Here is a 25,279-nt window from a genome sequence, read left to right on the forward strand (position 1 = left end):
TCGGTTCTAATGACTTGCAACTTTCTTACATTTAAATATTAATACAAAAATGAGAATGTTGATAAATAAAATGTATTTGATGTAGAAAAAACTTCCACCCTATAACATCTTGATCTCTTTATATTTTTTAAACTTAGAAATATACTTTAGAGTTTGTTCTATATATCTAAAGAATGAAGATGTGTACTTAGGCTTTTTGTTTGGGGCAAGTAAATCACTTTAAACCCATTAAACCAAACCCACTGTCGTTGAGTTGATTCTGACTCGTGGCAACCCTGTGTTACAGAGTAGAACCAAGCTATTTGGTGTCTTGATTGCAATCTTTATGAAAGCAGATAAACAGGCCTTTCTTCCATGCCATCTCTAGATGGGTTTGAACTGTCAATCTTTTGGTCAATAAGCGAAAACTGTTCGCGCCACCCAAGGACCATGGATTTGTTAAAGCACTTTTAAAAGGCATGAGCATCTCCCTAACATTTCATCAATGGGACATGCTCACATGCTCTCTGTTTTACTGGGATAAGATTATTCCCTGCGTAACTATGGAGAGACCCCCAGGTTACCCTCAGCATGCAAATGAAGAAGACATCTACCCAACAAATGAGGAAGATATTGGGGAGAGATGTGTGTATATTGGAACAGAGCTGTTGAATAGTATGTGTGTGTGTTGTTGTTGTTATTTGCCGTCAAGTCAGACCTGACTCATAGTGACCCCTCCTTGGGCTTCCGAGGTGGTATCGCTACAGAAATAGATTGCCCAACCTTCCTTCTGAGGAGTGGCTGGTGGGTTTGAACCACCAGCCTTTTAGTTAGCAGTCAAGTGCCTTAGGCACTACGCTACCAGAGTTCCTTGTGTATGTGTATGTGTGTGTGTGTGTGTGTGTGTGTGTCTTGGGGGAAGAAATACATAAAACTAAGCATGTTTGAGTATTGTATTTTTTCACTACACTATAATTACATGACTGGGAAGGAAGACGGGGCAATCTACTTCCGTAGTGATACTGCCTCGGAAACCCAAGGAAGGGTCGCTATGAGTCGGGTCCGACTCAATGGCACATAACAACAACAACGTTATTACATGAAACATTTTTTTGTTTTAATTTCCATTTGCAATTATCTTTTCACAGTTATAGTTTACTAATATTTCCTTAGTAGAATTTATAACTTAATAAATATCAATTATTGTATAAATTTAAGTGGAATTGAAAGCAATTGTATTTAATGGAATTAAAATAATTGAACTGCAAAAATCTAAACAGCTATCACAGTTCTTGACAGCTCTGAAGGCATTTGACCGCTAAACAAAAGGCTGGAGGTTCAAACCCACCAGCCACTACTTGGAAGAAAGGTTGGGCAATCTACTTCCGTAGTGATACCGCCTGGGAAAACCAAGGAGGGGTCCCTATGAGTCGGATCCAACTCCTTTTTTTTTTTAAATCACAGTTCTTAAATTTATCTATATTTCCACTAGAGGGAGTCCAGCACTTAATTTGTATTCTACAAGAGACCATAACACTGGCAACCACACAGCAGTTTGCATCCCAGTGCACTGTTTCTAAAGGAGTTTCCAAAGAAACCAGCATCATTATTTTTCCTAGAAAATGAAAGTGACTGAAAGCATTAGCTCTCATGCTTTTCACGGTAGTTAGGACAAGTATAAATGCCTTCATTTCTGTGGCGCCACTGTCAAAATAACATAAACTTCTTTGAATGAGGCTCCAAAGTGGCTCAAGCTCTTTGCAATGGTCCCAAATGGAATGCATGAATACAGATTAGAACAGATCAGGAAATGAGCTTCAGCTGAGTGGTCTCTGTAGGCGCATCTGCATGGGGCAGACAACACCATAACTGCAGGTACAAGATCTGGACCTTGACGAGGCTCACTCACAGTTTTATCTCTACTGTTATTATTAAATGTGACCTGCTCAAAGTACACCTCTTGTGATAGATATATTTTAAAAAACAAAAGAGACCTTTATTTTGTCAAAACCATTTATAGCCGAAAACCACCCAACTTTTGACTCAAGGTGCATTAGATGAGACTTCTAGAAGACAGTAAGCTCTTGCCAAGTCCTGCAGCTGGGGGCTTCTGAACAAAAATAAATGCAATTCTAGTCCTCCTGGGTATAACTGAATTGAATGAGCCTTATAAATAAGAACAAAAAGGTCATTTCCATATTTTTTCACATGACGAAACATAATAAAAATAACCAATAAATATTAGCCTTAAGTCACTTAGGCCTGTTATTTGCATGTCCTGGGCATATGCAGACGCCCATAAAATCACAAACTCTTAAGATCTGAAAGGAATTCAGGAGTCAAGTCCAGACACAGTCACTTTGTTATTTCTAGTCCCTCTGCCTTGCTGAGATGTGGTACGCACCGAGTGCGGTCAGGACACCACCATATTTTAAGGTAGCCTCATCTTACACTGTTGTTGCTGTTGTTATTATGTGCCATGGAGTGGGACTAACTCATAGTGACCCCTCCTTGGGTTTCCGAGGCAGTATCACTACAGAAGTAGATTGCCCAACCTTCCTTCTGAGGAGTGGCTGGTGGGTTTGAACTGTCAAACTTATGGTTAGCAGTCAAATGCCTTAGGCACTACACTACCAGAACTCCCATCATCTTATACTAACTAGATGGCTCTAATTCTGAAGAAACTTTCCTGTCTTTGGAACTGGAATTTTCTAGCTCTGTCTTCTGGCAGATGGCAAGAGGTCTGTCTCCTCTTCCAGCCTCAGGAAATCCACTGACTCCAAACATTGCCCTGATGGCCTCCACAACTTCTCATTTCTTTACTGGACCCAAATACCTTTCTGTCAAGACTTCTTATATCTAGCTAAAATATTATAAATTTGTTTAAAACATACTTTATTAAAATTTACTTTTATTCTTTTTCCCTTGGTATAGGAACAACAACAAAAAAAAAAAAAAAAAACAGGTGTGTGTGCGTATGTGGGATGAAGGGGTGACATCATCAGACAGCAAATCAGAATGTTTTAGGCAAAGGTCAGCCTGCTCTCCAGGAGAGGGCTTCAAGAAGGTTAATATGTTGGCCAACTACGTGGGCCAAAGTTCAGGGACTTGAGGACTGGAGAGAAGCATAACCAAAGTTTGGTTAACAAGCAGTTTGTTCTTGATTGATTAGTGAGGACAAGCATCTAAGTTGCTCATTTATGAGGCGAGGAATAGAAATTTGGAGGGTCTGGCCTTGTCATTTGCAAACAAGGGGCATTTGTAAGTCTCGTCTGAGTCATAAAAGAAAGAGTCGTTATTTGCAGCAAGCCATCTTTATGAATATAAAGGATGGGGGGATTGCTTTAAACATTGCTGTTTTCTAATACCAGCAGCTTTGGTGGCGCAGTGGTTAAAGCATTTGGCTAGTAAACAAAAGCTCAGTGGTTCGAACCCACCAGCCTCTCCATGGGAGGAAGACAGAGCTGTCTGCCACCATAAAGATTTACAGCCTTGGAAACCCTATGGGGGAGTTCTACTCTCTCCTATAGGATGGCTATGAGTCAGAATCAACTTGATGGCACTGTTTTTTTTCCCCCCAATAGCATAGGATTCAGGCAAAATTTGATATTAACAGGAACCTCTCAGATCTTGCTCTATCACTTCTTCCTTTGCATCTTTTTTTACTATAATAAAACTATAATCATATATACCAATGAATCCTGGTGGTACAATTGTGAAGTGTGTGACTGCTAACCTAAAGGCTAGCTTCATGGGATAAAGACTTGATGATCTTCTCCTATAAAGAGTAAAGCCTAGAAAATCTTATGCATCCCCCAGGTACCACTATTGACCATTCAGATTAGGATCACTATGAAGGTTCTGGACAGAGAAGGAGGGAAAAAAAATGTAGAACAAAAATTAAAAATCATAAAAAAAGATCAGACTTACTGGTCTGATAGAGATTGGTAAAACTCCTGAGACATGGGCCCTAAGACACCCTTCAAGCTTGCAACCCTTCCCTGGGGATCAGTCCTGAGCCAAACAATAGAGAGGCCCATAAAGTGAGTAATAACACCAGGAAGGAATGTACTCCTCAGTACAATCAACCACAAGAGACCAAAAGGGCAGTTATTTGCCCCAAAACAAAGCTCAGAAGGTAGGAAGGAGCAGGAAAGAAGGAGGAATGGAAACAGGGAGCCCAGGAAAGAAGTGGGAAGAGTGCAATTACATGAAGGGGACTGCAATCAAAGTGGCCAAAAAAAAAAAAAAAAAAAAGTGTATAAATTATTGAATGGAAAGCTAATTTGCTCTGTAAACTTTCATGCAAACTACAGTAAAAAAAGAAAATAAAAAAACACCCTATGGGGCAGCTCTATTCCATCAGGTGGGATCACTATGAGTGGGAATCAACAATATCAATCATTAAATAAGGTTATTTCTAGAATTCTGTGAGTCTTCCATAGCGATACCGCCTTGGAAACCCAAGGAAGGGTCACTATGAGCCGGGTTTGACTCGATGGCAGTGAGTTTGGTTTTTGGTGAGTCATTCTAGTGAATTATTGGTAATAAATCATAGTTTATAAAAGATACGGTTTACTGATTTTTCACTCCATGTCAGGCTGTGTGCTAAACACTTTACATGTGTCTAGAGCTTACAGCAGTGCAATGGAGATATCATATCTCATTTTAAAGATGAGGAACTGAGATTCAGAGTGATCAAAGAACTTGTTTAAGTTCTCATGGCTTACTAGCACAAGTCACCATTTAAAGCCAGGTTTTTATGACTCTGAAGCATTGCTAATTCTTCTGTATCACTTGACTTCCGGTACTAACAGTCATAACAGAGAGACTGAATTATCTCGTACACAAAATGCCAGTGTTCTTACAGAAAACAGTCCTTGAAGGAATCTTGCTTATTTTCATACCTCCCATACCTAACAATGTGCCTAAAACATATACCCACCACTACTATCGAGTCAAGGAGCTCAGGTAGCATAGTACCTAAGGCACTTGACTGCTAACCATAAGGCTGGCAGTTCAAACCTACCAGCCACTCCTCGGAAGGAAGGTTGGGCAATCTACTTCCATAGTGATACCACCTCGGAAACCCAAGGAGGGGTTGCTATGAGTCGGGTCCAACTCAAGGGCACATAACAACAACAACTATCTAGTCAATCCCGACTCAGAGTAACCCTACAGGACAGAGTAGAACCGCCACCAAACCAAAGGGTTCCAAAGGCTATAAATCTTTACAGAAGCAGATTGACATGTTTCTCCCACGGAATGGCTGCTGGACTCAAACTGCCGATTTTTCGGTTAGCAGCCTAATGCTTCAACCATTGCACCACCAAAGTTCCTTCCTAAAACATATAAGAATGCAATAAATACTTAATAAAATAATAAATTGTAGAAAACAGAAATATGTAATATTTCAGATGCAGTGTATTTAAAAATATTTCCGTTTCCTCAATCAACAGAAAGCCTGCAACAAAAATGTTTTTAATCTCTTGACAAGCTACAGTTTTCACAAAATATAAAACTTCCTTTGTTTCTTAAAAGCTGAGCTGAAAGTAACTTTCTCACAGTTGGGGAGGATCATGAGGTCACCCAGTTCCACCCTGGAATGGAATGCCACTTGTTGCTTGTTCAGAGAAATAATGATGCCAACAGTCCTTTGTGTTCGGTAAATCGGAATCTGAAGTCCATCCAGGCCTTTTGGTTCAGGCTGCCAATGCTGGCAGCATTGCTTCCAGATCACTAACCTAGGTTCTGCTGAGTCAACTCCCAGAGCCAGAAAGGATCCTATTCAGATGGGACCAATGTTTCTTAACCTTTTTTTGGGGGGGAGGGAGGTCAAAATAAAAGGGCATTCTTGTAACCCTGAATCCCATATCAATGACCTAAAATAAGATGAAAACTTTGAACCATTTTGTAAAACTAAATATTTTATTTTTCCCCCTCCAAAACACTTTCTGCTGAGAATGATTTGACGCAGCTAGGCATGGGTTTAGGTGGCTTACCTAATTTTTGACACTCCGTAGGACCTGAAACACAGTTTATTCAGCAGCAGGTTATTCAACAGTACTCTTTTCAATCTGTTGTTGGCGGTAAGCATATCAGAAAAAAATTCTGTATTCCCACCCAAGGCAAAAACAAGCTTAACATGGAAAGAAATTATATAATGACCATATTTATTGCAAAGAAAATTGCACAATATAATTTTTCATGTATTTTATGTTTTAGAGCAGAGTTGTTTGGTTATTAGGTGCCATCAGGTTGGGTCCGTTAGAGACCCTATGTACAACAGAACGAAACACTGCCTCACCCTGTGCCAGCCTGACAATGATTTCAGCCCATTGTTGCAGCCACTGTGTTGATCCCTCTGAGGGTCTTCCTCTTTTTCACTAGCCCTTTACTTTACCAAGCACAATGTCCTTCTCCTAGGACTGATCCCTCCTGATAACATGTCCAAAGTACACGAGATGAAGTCTCACCATCCTTGCTTTAAAGGAGAATTCTGCTTGTACTTCTTTCAAGAGAGACTTGTTCATTTTTCTGGCAGTCAATGGTATATTCAATATTTTCCACCAATTCTGTAATTCAACAGCATCGATACTTCTTCAGTCTTCCTTATTCACTCTCCAGCTTTCACATGCATATGAGGCCATTGAAAATGCCATGGCTTGGGTCAAGTGCATCTTAGTTCTCAAAGTGACATTTTTGCATCATTGTTGTTGTTGTTATGTGCCGTTAGAGAAGGTTTATAGAGGGTTTATTTATTTATTTATTGCAGCAGATTTGTCCAATGCGATATATCATTTGATTTCTTCAATGCTTCCATGGGCATTGTCTTTGGATCCAAGCAAATCATTATTGATACATTATAACTAAAGTTCATAGTAGAGGGTTCATTCTTTGCAGTCCTATGAGTTTTGGCACTTGCATAATGTCATGTATTACAGTACAATCTCACTGTCTTTAGAATGCCCTCCACCTATTCACCTCTTCCAACTCCTGATGCACAATATCCCTTTAATTCCACTAACCTAGCTTGACAAGATAGCAAAATTCCACAATTGAAGTTTAATGTGTAAAATTTTAATTATCAAGGGGTTATAATCTCTTCTTACATATACAAGGGCACTAATAGGAGCTCTGCTGGCATATTGCTTAAGGCATTTGACTGCTCACCAGAAGGCAGGTGGTTCAAACCCCCCAGCTACTCCTTGGAAGGAAGATTTGGCAATCTACTTCCGTAGAGATACTACCTCGGAAACCAAAGGAGGGGTTGCTACGAGTCAGAATTGACTCAATGGCAGTGAGTTTTTTTTTTTTTTTTTTTTTATTTAATATATGTCAAGTTATGGAATGAGTTATGGAATTAGAAAAGCCCCTTCTACTTGCTCACAGGGTCAGGACAGTGCCTTAGCCGCCATATTTACAACTGCTTTTGCCTGTAATAACTGAGACTATTGAGAGCACACACAAAATGGACCCAAGCACTTGGCAAAATCTGTTTGGAAACTTTTCCCTTACAGATAAGACATGTTTCTCTGTTGGAATGCAGCACCCTGTGAAGGCGCACTGGGCTAGGGAGAGTGCTCCCCGCTAGTGTTTCCACATCAGAGTTGTAGTAACAAAGTACTATCAACCGACAGGACTATGGAGAGCATGATGTTTTATCAAGCAAATTCTAGTGGCCCCCTCAAGGGCTTGCTATTTCCTCTGGTAAATATTATCATTTTATCCATTTTACAATGGAGGGTACCAAGCTTTGGAAAATTTAAATAACTTCCTCAATATATACTTACCAGTAGGTATCAGAAATGAGAAAATAAACTCAGTCATGTGATTCCAATTCCAAATACCACACTGATTCCAACATACTTTGAACTGAATGTATGTGAAAAATACTATTGTTTTGTTAATACAGACACTATGGGAGGCAACATTAGTGTCAATAATATAGAATGTTAATAAAATTTTAAAACTACATTAACTTTGGAATGTATTCCTATACCTGTGCTTGGGTATGGGTGCTGCAAATGTTCTAAAAACATTATAAAACTTGTTCTCCAAAGTCAAGTCCCACCCACTGTCATCAAGTCAATTATCATACATAGTGACAGTATAGAACAAAGCAGAACTTCCCTATAGGGTTTCCGAGGCTATCAATCTTTATGGAAGCGATTGCCACATCTTTCTCCTTCAGAGTGGCTGGTGGGTTCAAATCATGCCACCTTTTGGTCAGCAGCTGAGCACTTTTAACCACTGCTCCACCACCACGGCTCCTTAAAGCGAAAGGCAGGTATTAGTTATTTCAAAACAAACTTCATATACCTTTGTCTTCCAATGACTTTTAGGATTTGAATTTCTAAACCACAAAATGAAATAAATGCATTAGGGTAAAAGGACAGATTGGAAAAATTTGACATATTATCCTAAAAAAATCTGAAATGAAATATGTTTTTGTTTTTGCAAAGTGTAACTTAAGGTACAAATAGGAAAGAAAGGTGATAATGTTAACAGACAAGCTATTAGAACTGAGCAGATAACAATGTCATGGTAAACTTAAAGGCAATATTTATTTTGGGTAAGAGTGTATGGTTTTTGCACTTACTGAACAAGATAGGTGATACTTTTAGGACAACTTGCCTTGCTTTCTAGATCAATGGGGAGTCTGAAAAACACTTGGAACTAAAGAGGCAGTTGAACCAATTAATTTGCAATGGTGCTTTCAGACTGAAATAGTATAGTCTGAGTTTCTGAAAGAATTACATTTTGTGCTCAGCTAAAAATCTTGGAAAGGGAAAGGCATATTAAATATTCTGACAAATATTTCTTTATCTACAGGGTTTTTAAATTACCAAAATACCTGCAATATGTAATAACAATGGAAAATCTACATGGTTAAAACTGTTTTATACAATATGAGGTTGTGGTTTTTATTAAACAGTAATAAAACACAAAATAATATTCAGTCAAGAATAAAAGGAATATATACTTAAAACCAAAATAAACCCACTGCCATCAAGCTGTGTATTAAAGAAAAAATTAAAATTCAACATACTGAAAGGTAAACAGCAAAAATTAATCCCAAACTATCCAAACACACATTTTGATGTATTTTCCTTCTTCTTATCTTTTTCCCAAACAGAAGGGTTGGGGAGTGTGTGTGTGTGTGTGGTTCCTAGGAGACAGAGGTCAAACATGCCGCCACCCTTCATCCTTTTTACCAACTGTGACACCAACCATCCCTTCCAATAGCACTCTCTACTTCTCTACTGGGTTCAGTAATTCATTACAATTGCCAGAAAGAACTCACAGATAGTACTCACCATCATGGGGTTTATTACGGAAACAACAGGTAACAATTCAAGTTCAGGAACCCTCAGAATATAATTCTTCAGTGAAGACAGCCTCCCTTTGGCCATGCCTGTAGCCATGCCTCTCTTTGCCCTTGGCCTCTTAGCCCACCTCTGCCCTCCTTGGGCAAGTATTAAAATGCTCTTTTAGTTTTCCCAATAGGTGCCCAGAAAAGCACCCCATTCTACCAGTTAGCCTCCTGGCCAAAGGCACTCAGTTTTCTTGCTCTGTAGACTGAGAAGCCTGCTACTCTTGCCCATCTCTTGGTTCTGCTGCCACCATCTCTCTGCCAGTCTCTCTGCCATCTCATCACAGGGATCTCTGATCCAAGGATGCACTCCGCTCCTGGTTCTTCTCTCTCGATGGTAGTAATATTGCCCTCTCTGCCTCTGGAATGTCTCATTTTAAGCCTAGTAGATGGCAAAACTCACCAATCCCCACATAGGTGATACATATACCTTATTTGAACTGTCCTACCCCCACTGGTAGCATAGTGCCTGAGGCACTTGACTGCTAACCAGAAGGCTGGCGGTTCAAACCCACCAGCCACTCCTTGGAAGGAAGACTGGGCAATCTACTTCCATAGATATACTGCCTCAGAAAACCAAGGAGGGGCCGTTATGAGTCAGATCCAACTAGAGGGCAGTGAGTTTCTTTTTTTTTTTTTGGTTACCCCCAACAAGGGTGCCATGTACCTTACTGAAATGGTTAGCAAGCTGTCCAATCCCCTTGTTGGGCCACAAGCACCTCACATTTGCATAGTTGCACCTAGTCTTCTGGTGGAAGTCACAATGACCATAGCTAAGAGTCATATTAAGTAATTCACTGCATTACAGTGTCAATTATATATATCCTCATGTACACCTGCTTTGAATTCTATGTGAATTTATCATATTTTATTTAACCATGCTCTTATATTCAGATAAACAATATTTTTAATTTTTATAAATATAAATAACATTGTTTTGAACACTTTTGTACACAGACTTTTTGCATTGGTTATTATTTATTTAGGATATAGTCCTAGCAACAGAATTTTTTCTAGCAAGAGGGTCTCTTCTAGTTACCACTCAGACGGAAATATACCACAAATAGGACGGCCTTAACAAACAGGAGTTTTTTCTCTTATAGTTCGGAAGGTTAGAAGTCCGAGTGCTAAGTGCTAGGCTGTAGGGGCTGTGTGAAAGCCTCTCAACCTTGGGCTTCAGCTCTGCCTCTTGCTCCCAGACCACTGAAGCTAGAGGCATCTCTCCACTCAGGCAGCTACTGGCTACTGAGGCTAACAAGCCCAAAGTTGACAAATAAAATGGCACAGTCCCAATGTTACCAAACCACACTGCAGGCCATTGATTCAAGTCCATTGAAAGTCCCAAGGTCATCAGAGCATGACAGGTTGCTGAACAACGACTCCACTACATGCAGCGTTCCATAAGCACGCCGTAAGCTAGAGACCATTCCCAAAGCTGCTTCTTATATACAGGAAGCAGACCACATCCCTAAAACAGATACTCAGCTGCTTGTGATGGGTTCCACCATGGAGTTGATTGCCAGTTTCATCATGGGGAATAACTACTACCAGCTGTCCAGCCACTCAACCAGACCCAGCCAAGTTGACACACAAACATAACCACCACAGGGTCAAAGAATATAATAATTTAAAATTTTGTTCACCATTTCAAATTGTATTTCGTTGGAAATTTTCAAATATACAAGATAATGAGAATGATATAATTCACCCATCACCTAGCTTCAACAATTAATAATAACTTTTCCAAATTTCATTTATCCTGCCACTGTTTTTTAATTGTTGTTGGAGTTTATAAAGCAAATCTCAGATTATCATATCATTATATCAAAGCATTTCACATAAGTCACATATTTGTAAACTGTATGACAATAAGTATCATTTAATATTGTACTTAAAGTTCATGAGACATTTTAAAAGAGAGATGACAGTTGTATTTTAAAACACCAGCATTTACAATATTCCAGAAATTGCTGTACATATTGATACTAAGTAGACATTTCAACATATCTGGAATTGAGATAAAAACAGAGACAAATTTGACACCTATATCTTTGTTTTTTTAAATTTTTTTAAGAGTTTGTTTTACATTCCACATTACGTATACATTTAGTTTCACTCCCCATTTACCATGCCCAACCCTAACCCAGTCTCCTCCTTTCCCTGCCCAGTAACCCTCCCCCTGTGCCCCTCATAGTTAATGCATTCCTGTGTGCCCTGCATTTCCTCCATGTGAATGTTGCCCCATGGTCGAATGCTCCAAGGGATGCATTTCCATAGAGTATGTGGGTACGTCACCCTGGGTTAAGTGGTCTACATGTACATCTTGTTAACTATTGGGTTGAGAGCCAGCCCCTGGGAGTGAGCTTGATTCCAGGCCCAGAAAGTATCCCAGGATGATAGTATTGGGGGTCTCACCAGATTCCATCTGACCAGTAATTCTGGTCATTATTGAGTTTTTGTATTTTGTTCCATGTTTTCCCTCCCACTCTATCCAGGATCTCCAGATCTGATCCTTTCCTGAGTGGCTGGCATTGGTAGTTCTTCTGGTCTCGAGAGCCATTGTGTCCTAGGGCTGATTGCTTCCAAATGCCCTTGGTTTTTTGCACTCTTCTTCACTTCTGATGACAGGAGACCATTAGCTGCATCTTAGATGGCTGCTTGAAAGCTTTTAAGACCCCAGTCGCTACTCACTGATGTAGGAGGAGGAACAAGACTTTTATGTATTTCGTTGTGCCAATTGAATCTGGTGTCCCCCAGTACTATGGTCCTGAGTCGGCAGATCCATTGGATCTCTCTCCCACAGTATCTGGCTGTCTGTAAGGAATCATACTATGTCTGCCTTCTGTTGTTTCTATAAGGATTGTGGGTATTTTGTATCACTGATATCTGTGCAAGATTAGCCTCTGCTGAATCTATCCTTGGTCTAGAGTATACTCCTGTTCACTGATCCCCATCTGATCCTCTCAGGTGTTTATATGTTTACCTGTAGCCTGGTGTTTGGTGTTAATGGTAATGCACTATTGTGGACATACTGGTTGGTATTAACATCTGTCGTCTATATGTTATGTGCACAAGTCAGTGTCCTCCCTTTTCCTAATACGATCATGGTGATCCCAGACCCTTTCTAAACCATCCCTCCCCTTACCCATGCCAGTGTGTGGCCCCCAACTAGTCCAAGATTAATCCCTCCCTCCCCTCCCCACCCCGGTAATATACAAAGTGAATTCCCTTTCTCAAGCAAATGTTTGTGTGTCTTTTTTACAGTAATAGGATCATGCAGTATTTGTCCTTCTGCAATTGACTTATTTCACTCAGCATAATGTCCTCCAGGCTCATCCATGTTGTGAGATGATTCACATATCCTTCTTTGTTCTTTAATGTAGCATTGTTGTTGTTGTTGTTGTTGTTGTTATGTGCCGTCGAGTCGGCCCCGACTCATAGCGACCCCTCCTTGGGTTTCCAAGGCAGTATCACTACGGAAGTAGATTGCCCAACCTTCCTTCCGAGGAGTGGCTGGTGGGTTTGAACCGCCAGCCGTCTGGTTAGCAGGCAAGTGTCTTAGCCACTATGCTACCAGAGCTCCCTTAATGTAGCATAGTATTCCAATATGTCAATGTATTATAATTTGGTTATCCATTCACCCATTGATGGGCATTTAGATTGTTTCCATCTCTTTGCTATAGTGAATTGTGCTGCAAAGAACATAGGCATGCATGTGTCTGTTCGTGCGCTGCCTCTCACCTCTTTAGGATATATTCCTAGTAATGGAATTGCTGGGTCAAAAGGTATTTCTATTTTCACTTTTTTAAGGAAACACCATACCGTTTGCCACAATGGCTGTACCATTTTACAATCCCACCAACAGTGCACAAGATTTCCAATTTCTTCACAACCTCACCAGCATTTGTTATCTTCTGTCCTGTTGAACTTGGCTATTATTGCTGAGGTGAGATGATATCTCATTGTTGTTTTGATTTGCATCTCTCTAATGTCTAAAGATCGCAAGCAATTCCTCATGTGTTTGTTGGCTGCCAGCATATCATCTTTAGCAAAATACCCGTTCAAGTCTTTTGCCCATTTTTGAATTGGGTTGTTTGTCTTTTTGGTGTTGAGGTGTTGAAGTTTTCTATAGATTTTGGAGATAAATACTTTGTCAGATATGTCATAGGCAAATATTTTCTCCCAATCTGTAGGCTCTCTTTTTACCCTTTTGATATTTTATCTTTTTAGTAGCTATTGCATATGGTATTGTTTCCCTTATATCTTTACCAGAGGTCTCTTTGTTGGTGTAGAGGAATCCAACTGACTTTTGTATGTTGACCTTGTATCCTGCCACTTTGCTGAACCTCTCTATTAGTTCCAGCAGTTCTTTTGTTGAGTCTGTATCTTTCTCCTTTTAATGATTTTTCTCCTTAAAAAATCATTTTTTAGTATTTAGTATTTATTTTGGGCATAAGTAAAATACAAATTATAACTAGAGAAAAATATAATATTGTGCAACTAAAGATGCCTGTGGCATCATTACAGATCTACAACACTGTTTCTGCAAAAAATCTGAACATTAAATGCTTTTCAGTAATTTTGGTAAAAGCTCATTGGGCAACAAAACCTGCCTGAGGTAAGGTGAGATTATTTATGGTCTTTAATTATTTCATTTAGTGTTAATATTGATACATTTTATCATAAAAATATTAATACATTTGATTATAGGGTGCTGCTTCAGATCTTGATAGGGGTGTTACACAATAAATGGCAAAAAACCACCACCATCAAGGTTCACGCAGGACGGGGCTGTGTTTTGTTCTGTTGTACATAGGGTCACTATGAGTTGGAGCCAACTCAACAGCACTTAACAACAACAGCAACAGCCATCAAATTAATTCCAACTCATAGCAGCCATATAGGGCAGAGCAGAACTACATCATAGGGTTTCCAAGGCTGTAAATCTTTATGGAAGCAGACTGCCTCATCTTTCTCTTGCTGAGTGGCTGGCAGCATATTGGTTAGCAGCTTAATGCTTTAACCATTGCACCAGCAGAAGGAAGCATATATTTATTTTTTAAAAAGGCTGAACATGTAGAATTTCAGATAAGGGTTTATGGACCTGTATTGTTGTTTTGTTATGTGCCGTCGAGTCAGACCCGACTCATAGTGACTCCTCCTTGGGTTTCCCAGGCAGTATCACTACAGAAGTAGATTGCCCCATCTTCCTTCCTAGGAGTGGCTGGTGGGTTTGAACAGCCAGCCTTCTGGTTAGCAGTCAAGTGCCTTAGGCACTACGCTATCAGAGCTCACATAGACCTGTATTAATATATTTTATTTAGCTGCAGAAATTTAATGTTCTGCATTTTTCAATCCATTTATTACATTACTCATTTTGCAGTGGATAGTCTGCTCTCTGTTAATGAAATAGAATATAGAATAAAGCAAAACATATTCATATGGCTGAGGGCCACAGCAGCAGAGAAAACTATGTCTATGATTAAAAATACCAAGATCTTTAAATAGAACTCAGCTAACACATGACAAGTTTTCTTTAGAATTAAACTTGTTTTGTCCAAAATAAAATCAAATGCTAAAAGCTTACATTTATTATTAAAGCCATTTAAATCTGGAAACAACTGATGGATGAAAAAGCTAAATGAACTCTAGACTGGAAAGTGTAATCATTTGGGTTACTCCCCAAACTCTCCCTGAGTTCATATCCTTTATACTAACTCACCAACTCCCACAGCCCATGCCCCAAATAGGATAATACAGAATGTTTACAGCTAAAGTAACAATGAAGTACAGTACATACTTTTAGAAAAAGTGAACCCATTCTACAAGAAATTTCTACAATAGAAACTATATGCCTTCCTTCTTATTGCAAATGTTTCATTTGTACAATCTAAAAGAGTCTTAATTTTTCAATGTAATATCTAACAGGACATAAGAACCAAAATCATGGTGAATGTTAAATTTAAAAATCACAGCAGTAAACAAGTGAATAATAGAAGGATTTTTAAAAATGGTTTACAATTAGTTAAAGGCTGAAAATAAACAAAAGTTTAAAAAGAAATATTTAAAGTAGGATACTAGACTAGACAAAAAGGAGGCAGGAAATTATCTTCCTTTCTTCTAGTCCTATAACTATTCACTTATTGCAACTGTTCTCAGAAAATTCCATCTAGTAAAATAATAACCAAACCTCCCACCAGTGAAAGGAAAAGATGAAGCCATGTAGTTTTATATTTTTTATTGGCCTCAGAAAAATATGGGAGAAGCAGAGGGTAAACAAGTACTAAGTCAATGACAAAAGGCCAAACCAAATATTGCCTGAACACAGTAAGATATTGTAGTTTATTGATTTAATATTTAAAGCATAAAGCTCTAGCAGTTTTGATACATCCCTTTAAAGATAACTTCATGTCAGTACTTCCTTTTTCGACTGATGGAAGTTCCAGGGCTGACTCACTCTATAGCCTTCCTCAGAGTGTATGTCTTCCGAATCAGAGGATAGATAAGCATTGGGGTATACATGCCTTGCTGTGTGTTTCCTACTGAAGGTGGATAAAAAGCAAAGTGACTGACAGTATTGCAATAGCCATTTGGAGTGAGTCGAATTGACTCGATGGCAGTGAGTTTTTTCTAACATTAATATTCATAATATTCTTTCCTACTCCCCAGAAAAGAAAATGGAAGGAATACACAGAATCACAGTACCAAAAAAGAATTGGTCAATGTTCAACTATTTTAGGAGGTAGCATATGATCAAGAACCAATGGTATTAAAGGAAAAAGTGAATGTGGTACTAAAGGAATTGGCAAAAAAACAAGGCTCCAGGAATTGACAGAATACCCATTGAGATGTTTCAACAAACAGATACAGCACTGCAGGCGCTTACTCATTTATGCCAAGAAATGTGGAAGACAGCTACCTGGCCAACTGAATGGAAAAGATTGATATTTGTGCCCAGTCCAAAAAAATGAGCTCCAAGAGAATGTGGTAATTATCAAACAATATAATTAATATCACACACAAGTAAAATTTTGCAAAAGATAATTCAAAAATGGAGGATTCAAAATGGAGTCTTGTCAGTAATCACCATGCTATTTCCTTCTAGTATCTTAGTGCTTGAAAAACTAGGTACAGCAGTTTGAATTAGGGATTTTGGTGCTCTGAACAGCTCACTGAGTCAGAGTGCACCAAACTCAGAGGAGTAGAATTAGAGTAAAGGTACAGGAGAAGGATCTAAAGAAGATCTACCCTGTGGAACATGGACAGGTAGCCGAGAAAAGCCATTAGAGACCAAATTATGGTATATCCACACAATGGAATACTATGTTACATTAAAGAACAATAAGGGATATGCAAATCATCTCGCAATGTGGATGAACCTGGAGGACATTATGCTGAGTGAAATAAGTCAATCGCAGAAGGACAAGTACTGTATGAGCCCATTACTGTAAAAAGACAGAGAAGGGTTTGCTTGGGAAAGGGAACTCACCTAGTAGGTTACCGGGATGGGGAGGGAAAAGAAGGGATTAATTTAGGGCTAGTTGGGGCTTACATGCTGACATGGGTAAGGGGAGGGATATATGGGAAAGATATATGACGACTATGATAACATTGGGAAATGAGAGGACACTGAACTGTGCATATAAGAAATAGATGACAGATGTTAAAACCAACCAATGTGTCCACAATACCACACTGCCATTAACACCAAACACTAAGCTATACAGATAAACACATAAACACCTGAGATGATCAGACAGGAATCAGTGAATAGAAGTAGACCAAGGATAGACTCAGCTGAGGCTAAACTTGTACAGACACCAGTGATGCAAAATACCTGCAGTCCTTACAGAAACAATAGAAGACAGACACAGAGTAATCCCTTGCAGACATCCCAACACTATGGGAGAGAGATTCAATAGAGCTAATACCTCAGGACCATAGTACTGGGGAACACCAGACTCAATTGGCACAGCAAAATACATAAAAGCTTTGGTCCACATCCTACATTGGTGTGTAGTGACTGGGGTCTTAAAAGCTTTCAAGTGGCCATCTAAGATGCAGCTAATGGTCTCCTAGCATCGGAAGCGAAGCATGCAAAAAAACAAGGACATTTGGAAGCAATCAGCCATGGGACACAATGGCCCTCGAGATCAGAAGAACTAGATGGTACCTGGCTACGAATGCCAACCACTCAGGAAAGGATCAAATCTGGAGATCCTGGATAGAGTGGGAGGGAAAACATGGAACAAAATCCAAAAACTCAATAATGACCAGAATTACTGATCAAATGAAATTTGGTGAGACTCTCAATGTTATGGCCCAGGAATATATTCTGCACCTGGAATAAAACTCACCCCCAGGGGCAGGATCTCAGCCCAATAGTTAACAAGATGTATATGCAAACCACTCAACCCAGGATGATGCACCCACATACTCTATGGTAATACATCCCTTAGAGCAATAGACCATGGGACACCAGAGGACCAACATTCAAACTGAGGAAATGCAGGACAAACAGGAGTGCATAAATATGAGGGGCACAGGGGGAAGGTTACAGGGCAGGGAAGAGAGGAGACTGGCTAAGGCTGGACATGGCGAATGGGGAATGAAACTAAATGTATGTGTTACGTTGAATGTAAAACAAGCTCTTAAAAAAAAAAAAAATTTAAAATGGTTGCAGCAGTATATTGACAGGGAACTACCAGAAATGCAAGCTGGATTCAGAAGAGGACGTGGAATAAGGGATATCACTGCTGATGTCAGAAGGATCTTTAATGAAAGCAAAAAATACCAGAAAGATGTTTACTTATGTTTTATGGAATACACAAAAGCATTTGACTGTGTGGATCACAACAAATTATGGATAACATTGCAAAGAATGGGAATTCCAGAACACTTAATTGTTCTTGTGAGGAACCTGTACGTAGACCAAGAAATTATCGTTCAAACAGAACAAGGAGATACTGCATGGTTTAAAATCAGGAAGGGTGTGTGTCAGGGTTGTATCTTTTCACCATATTTATTCAGTCTGTATGCTGAGTAAATAATCCAAGAAGCTGGACTATATGAAGAAGACCGTGGCATCAGATTGGAGGAAGACTCATTAGCAACCTGTGATGTGCAGATGACACAACCTTGCTTGCAAAAATGAAGATGATTTGAAGCACTCAATGATAAAGATCAAAGACTACAGTCTTCAGTACGCATTCCAACTGAACATAAAGAAAACATAAATCCTCACAACTGAGCCAGTAAGCAACATCGTGATAAATGGAGAAAAGACTGAAGGCATCAGAGAGTTCATTTTACTTGGATCCACAATCAAGACCTATGGAATCAGCAGTCAAGAAATCAGATTTCAGATTGCATTGGGCAAATCTGCTGCAAAAGACATCTTTAAAGTATTAAAAAGCACAGATATCATTTTGAAGACTAAGGTGCGCCTAACCCAGGCCATGATATTTTCAATCACCTCAGATGAATGTGAAAACGGACAACAGATTAGGAAGACTGTGTGGATCATAACAAATTATGACTGAAGAAGAGTTGATGCCTTTGAATCATGGTGTTGGTGAAGAATACAGAAAATACTATGGGCTTTCAAAAGAACAAACAAATCAGTCCTGGAGGAAGCGCAGCCAGAATGCTCTTTGGAAGCAGGAATGGCCAGACTTCATCTCACCGACTTGGTTATGTTGTTAGAAGGGACCATTCCCTAGAGAAGGATATCATGCTGGTAAAGTAGAAGGTGAGCAAAAAAAAGGGAAGAACCTCAGGAAGATGAATTAACACAGTAGCTGCAATGATGGGCTCAAGGATAGCAAGGATTTTGAGGATGGCTGGGCAGTGTTTCATTCTGTTGTACACAGGGTCACTATGAGTCAGAGCCAACTCGATGGCATGATGGCACCTAACAACAAGAAGTCCCAATACCACTGCCAACCACTTGGAAGGGATGTAGGAGATCCTGCATAAAGAGGGAGAACAAGGTGGTACAAAACTCAAAATCCTTTGGAGGCAAAAAAAAAAAAAAAAGGTGGGGACCAGGTTTGCTGGTCCAATGGAGCCTGGTGTAACCACTGAGACTATGGCCCCTAGCTGCCCTTCAGATCTGGAATTGAACCCACAACTGTGGTTTCCAGCCAAACAAAGTACAGGCATGTGAGTTAAACATTTACCTCAAGTAGACACACACCCTGGAGAGAACAATCATGGGAGAAGGAAGGGCTGCTTATGCACAGGGAGATAGCTCAGGGTGCAGAAGAGTATGAAGGGATGGACACTGGGAGGAGGTAACTATGGGGAGGAAGTGGGAGGGGAGCTGCTGCATTGTAAATTTTGGTCAATGACATGAGACAAAGTATATGTGAACTGCTGTATGAAAAGTGAATTTACTCTGTAAATCTTCACCCAAATCCTAAAAAAAAAAAAAGAATCTCAAATTAGATAGAAAAAAATGCAAAAATAAACCATATAGAGTTTAAAAAAAAAAAAAGAAGTCCCAACAGCTTTCTGAAATAGGTAAATCAAGGATTTTTTTTTTCCATTTAATTTTAGAGATAAGAACACAGAGGGACTGAGAGATGAAGTGACTTCTCCAAGCATGTATGTCTTGTAAGTGGCACAAATGAATAGAAGCAGAACCTATGCTTTCAGAATATAGTGGCAGAGAGTGTGGACCGTAGATACAGATTTTGAATCTTGACTCTACCTTTGCTCTGCTGTGTAATCTTGGGTAAGTGATTTAATCTCTCAGTGTTGAAAATAGGAATTTCCAAAGGGCCTTTTAGGGGATTAATGTGTGAATACATGTAAAGCACTCAAACAGTAATGAGTTATTTGCTTAGTCACTCCCCATTTCTAATCTGATTATAAGTGAAATAAAAAGTTAACATTTTTTCCTCTAGATGATGTTGCTTATCTAATCTTCCTTAAACTAATATGACAGTAACACTCTAAAGGAGGAGAATAACCTGAGGGAAGGAGCTGTCCTGTGACAGTATTAAATATAAAGGGCAAAAATGTAATCACTCACCAGCGATAACTTATCAGAGGTCAAAAGCCGCCTACTCTCAGAATGTAAATGGGCAGCCTGGTAGCTCTATGAACTGTTCTCACAACACCTGCCCAGTCCTCTTAAACTGTTATCTACCACCCTTGTTAAACTATTTCTTACATTCTCCTTTACAAGCTGGATGTAACTCAAGAAGTGGGACTTTTCTCTGCTTCATTCATGTCCAGCGACTAATATGCAATGGTTAAGCACTCAACTCCTAGCTGCAAGGTTGGCAGTTGGAACCCACTCAGAGGTGCCTTGGAAAACAGGCCTGGTTATCTGCTTCTGAAAGGACACAACCTTGAAAACCTCATGGAGTGCAGTTCTACTCTGCATACATTGGGTCGCCATCAGTTGGAACTGACTCAGTAGCAACTAACAATAATCAGGAATAAAATACATTCTAGAGTAGTTACCAGGTCTGTTGTTGTTATTGTTAGTTGTCATCATCCTAAACAGAGAAAATATTGAAGCCCTCAAGAATTTCATTTTAATATTATGGGACTGCAATTAAAAAAAAAAATCATTTTACCTGGATTCATAATCAACACCCATGGAAGCAACAGTCAAGGAATCAAACAATGTAATGCATTGAGCTAATCTGCTGCAAAAGACCTCTTTAAAGTGTTAAAGAGCAAAGGTGTTCTGAGGTTTCAATGTGTTAATATGTACAGAGCTCTTTAATGGGTCTCATAAATACGATATAGATGTTAGTTACTATTAGGTACTCTTTTTCTTATTCTCACCCACTAACCCTGTGGAGGAGCTCTGTTGGCTCAGTGGTTAAAGCATTAACTCAAGCTGTTAACCAAAGGATTGGCAATTCAAACTCACTAGCCACTCCATAGGAAACAGGTCTGGCAGTCTGCTTCCATAAAGATTTACAGCCTTGGAAACATCATAGGACAGTTCTGCTTTGTCCTAGAGGGTTGCTATGAGTTGGAATTGACTCAGTGACAGTGGGTTTTTTTTGTTTTTGACCCATTGGATTCATGCCAGTTACACACTCTGCATTCCTGTTTACAACTGCTTTCACCATATTAACATAACATCTAAGGGGCAGCATCTAAAGATGTGGACCCATTGGTTTCACTCCCGAATTATACCAGGTCTCCTTAAGGGCAGATCTGAGGGAGAAGGCTTGGAGAGACTCTGGGCTTTTCCATTTCTGGCCCTGGGTATAGGACATATGGGATATCTGGAATTAGGTACACGCTCTTGGTATAAGTCCAGCCCTTGTCCTAGTGGAAGAGGCCTCCTCTGCTTTCCTTTAGGAGTCAAGAGCACCTGCTGAGGGCTTTGGGGAAGGTAGTCTGTGAGCCTCCGTTATTCTCCTTTCCCATCCCACGCTACCCCTGCATTTCCCATTGCCAATCACATTCTTCAATTGTCTTCTGAACTGTTTGAGGTCTGATCTAGTTTAGCTAGCCATTAAGCTCTGTCTTATTTGTACAATTATGATGTTGATTTTCCAAAAATATAAAGAAGCTTGGTACTTAACATTTTCCTTTAAATAATTTTTTCCAGCTGGTATTTCTCTGCCTACATTTCCAGATAAGATTAGTTTCTCTAAGACACCGTGTGTAAGTAAGACAACATCACATTCTCAAGCTCATTAATTGAGTTCAGGATTGTTTGGTTCCAGATAAACAACTTGTTTTTTCTGGTAAGGAGTCATTTACCTTAAATGAACTTCCCTCTTAAAGTAGTGGCCAGCCTGATTTTAATATAATCTGTGAAAGCTGTGGAATCCATTCGAACACAGCATGAAGGATAAAAACACACAAAAGAATTCAGAATGGAATTTGCCAGCTTTAGATTTATTTAGTAAGTTCCATATTTTATGCCTAAATGTGAAACAGAAGGAAATATGTTAAGTAAGTTAAGATATTAAGGTACACTATTAGGGAACTATTTAAAATAATATTTCTAAGACTATTTAATGATAGCACGATTTTACATTTTTTTTAACAAGTTTAAATAGCTGATTATTTTTATACTTTATTATGTCTTTGGTAAAACTTTACACAGCAAATTAGGTTCTCATTTAACCATATCTATACATAATGTTCCCTCGGAAGGAAGGTTGGGCAATCCTACTTCCGTAGTGATAACTGCCTCGGAAACCCAAGGAGGGGTCGCTAGGAGTCGGGCTGACTCGATGGCAAATAACAACAACAACATACATAATGTTCAGGAGCTCTGGTAGTGTAGTGCCTAAGGCACTTGACTGATAAGCAGAAGGCTGGCAGTTCAAACCCACCAGTCACTCCTCGGAAGGAAGGTTGAGCAATCTACTTCCGTAGTGACACCGCCTCAGAAACCCAAGGAGGGGTCGCTATGAGTCAGGTCCAACTCAGCACCTGACAACAACAATACATATTGTTCAGTGACATTGGTTACATTCTTCAGAATGAGTCAACATTCTCATTGTTTCTGTTTCAGTTGTTCAATTTCTATTAACCTAGTTGATTGTTTTAATCTAGCTGATAGGAGGATTTTGCAAATGTCATGTAAAAAACAGATTGTTTTGTTTTAAATAACCTCAATTTAATATTAACATTAACTTTTCCTTCCAGATATCTCTAGACTCTTACATGTCTCTTTGAATTCTTAACTGACTACTACACTTCATCACTGCAAGGTATAAACCTTCCTATCCAACGAAGCTCATTTTAATCACACTGTTTCATTATTTCTATATATGCATTAAACTCTGACAGAGTTTTTGTTTTGTTTTGTTTTAATTCAATCCTTTTTTAAAAAGGGGATATGCACTAATAAGATACTAGCACGAGCTTATACCCTGGATGACCAATGCAGCTTTGACATAAAAATCAAGCAAAGTATTTTCTATAAATCAACTTCAGAGTGTACTTACTTGGTGAAATCTCTGCTTTTATTTTTTTTCATGCATTTATGATAAATAGTAACCACTTTTTCTACTGCCAAATTAGTTTTACTGGCTATAACTAGAAGCCAAATAATAATAAAGTATTATCAAGTATTACGTATCTCCATCGTGAATTATGTTCAGAGTGTAAGTTTTATCCTTTTGAAAGAAGAAAAGGGTAATTTTACTGTACTCTGGGAATGATGTCAGAAGAGACTTTGAAACTTACTCTTGAAGGTAGAATAGCCAAAGTGATTTGAGGAAATGATGAAATAAAAGAGCTGAACAGAAGATTTCAAAGGGCAGCTCAAGAAGACAAAATAAAGTATTAAAATGAAATGTGCAAAGACCAGAAGTTAGAGAAACAAAAGTGAAGAACACACTTGGCATTTCTCAAGCTGAAAGAAGTGAAGAAAAACTTCAAGCCATGTGGAAGGTTTCTATGGACAAAATTTACTTGTGATTGGAATGTAAAAGTTGGAAACAAAGAAGAAGGATTAGTAGTTGAAAACAAACAAGGATTGATCGTTAGAAAATATGACCATGGAGACATAAATGAGACCAGAGATTACATGATAAATTTTGCAAGACCAACGACTTAGTCATTGTAAATATCTCTTTCAACAACATAAATGGTGACTATACAAGTGGACCTTGACAAATGGAATACACAAGAATCAAATTGACTGCATCTGTGGGAAGAGACAATGGAGAAGCTCAATATGTTCAGTCAGAGCAAGGCCAGGAGCCAACTGTGGAACAGACCATCAATTGCTCAAGTGTAAGTTCAAGTTGAAGCTGAAAAAAATTAAAATAAGTCCATGAGAGTCAAGATATGACCTTCAGTATGTCCCACCTGGATTTAGAGTCCATCTCAATCAATTAGATTCATCAAAGAATAATGACAGAAGACCCGACAAGTTGTGGGATGACATCATATGTGAAGAAAGCAGATCGTTAAAAAGTCAGGAAAGAAAGAAAAGACCCAAATGGATGTCAGAACAGACTCGGAAACTTGCTCTTTAATGGAGAGTAGCTAAAGAAAATTAAAGAAATGATGATATAAATGAACTGAAGAGAAGATTTCAAAAGGTGGCTCAAGAAGACAAAGTAGTTTATAATAAAATGTGCAAAGACCTGGAGTTAGAAAAACAAAAGGGAAAAACATGCTCAGCCTTTCTCAAGCTAAAAGAACTAAAGAAAAAATTCAAGCCTCAAGTTACAATATTGGAAGATTCTATGGGCAAAATATTCAACAATTCAGGAAGCATCAAAAGAAGATGGAAGGAATACACAGAGTCACTGTACCAAAAAGAATTGGTCAACATTCAACTACTTCAAGAGATAACATGATCAAGAACCAATGGTATCGAAGGAAGAAGTCTAAGCCACACTGAAGACATTCTTGAGAGAAAAAAAAAAAAAAAGCTCCAGGAATTGATGGAATGCCAACTGAAATGTTTCAACAAATGGATGCAACACTGGAAGCACTCACTTGACTTAGGCTGGGTTCTCTAGAGAAGCAAAACCAGTGAAACTTTAGATAGATAGACAGACAGGCAGAGACAAAGATAAAGAGAAATTTATCTTAGGGATACTGTTTCACACAGTTACAGTGGCTGGCAAGTTGGCAAGTCTCGAGTTTGTGGAGGCTTCTCCTGACTCACCTAGCTGCAGGCTGATAAACCTAGATCAGCAGGCAGCATAGCAGCCTGCCGGCTTCAGCAGATGATGAATCTAAACTAAGATCAGGTAAAATGGCAGATTGTTGACTCACTGATTGCAAAGGCAACAATCACAAGATTGTGTCAGTAATAAATACAGCAGGCCACTGGTTCAGCTCCAAGACTGGAGACTGGAGATGATGATGAGCTAGATGCAGGATCCAGATTCAGCAGAAAGCCAGAGAATGTTCCCAAGACACCTATCTCTCCCTCTCTCTCTCTCTCTCTCTCTCTCCATATATATATAT

The sequence above is a fragment of the Orycteropus afer genome, unplaced genomic scaffold (genome assembly GCF_000298275.1).
Source record: "Orycteropus afer afer isolate SDZICR_OR568_19922 unplaced genomic scaffold, OryAfe1.0 scaffold00222, whole genome shotgun sequence".
Lineage (NCBI taxonomy): Eukaryota > Metazoa > Chordata > Mammalia > Tubulidentata > Orycteropodidae > Orycteropus > Orycteropus afer.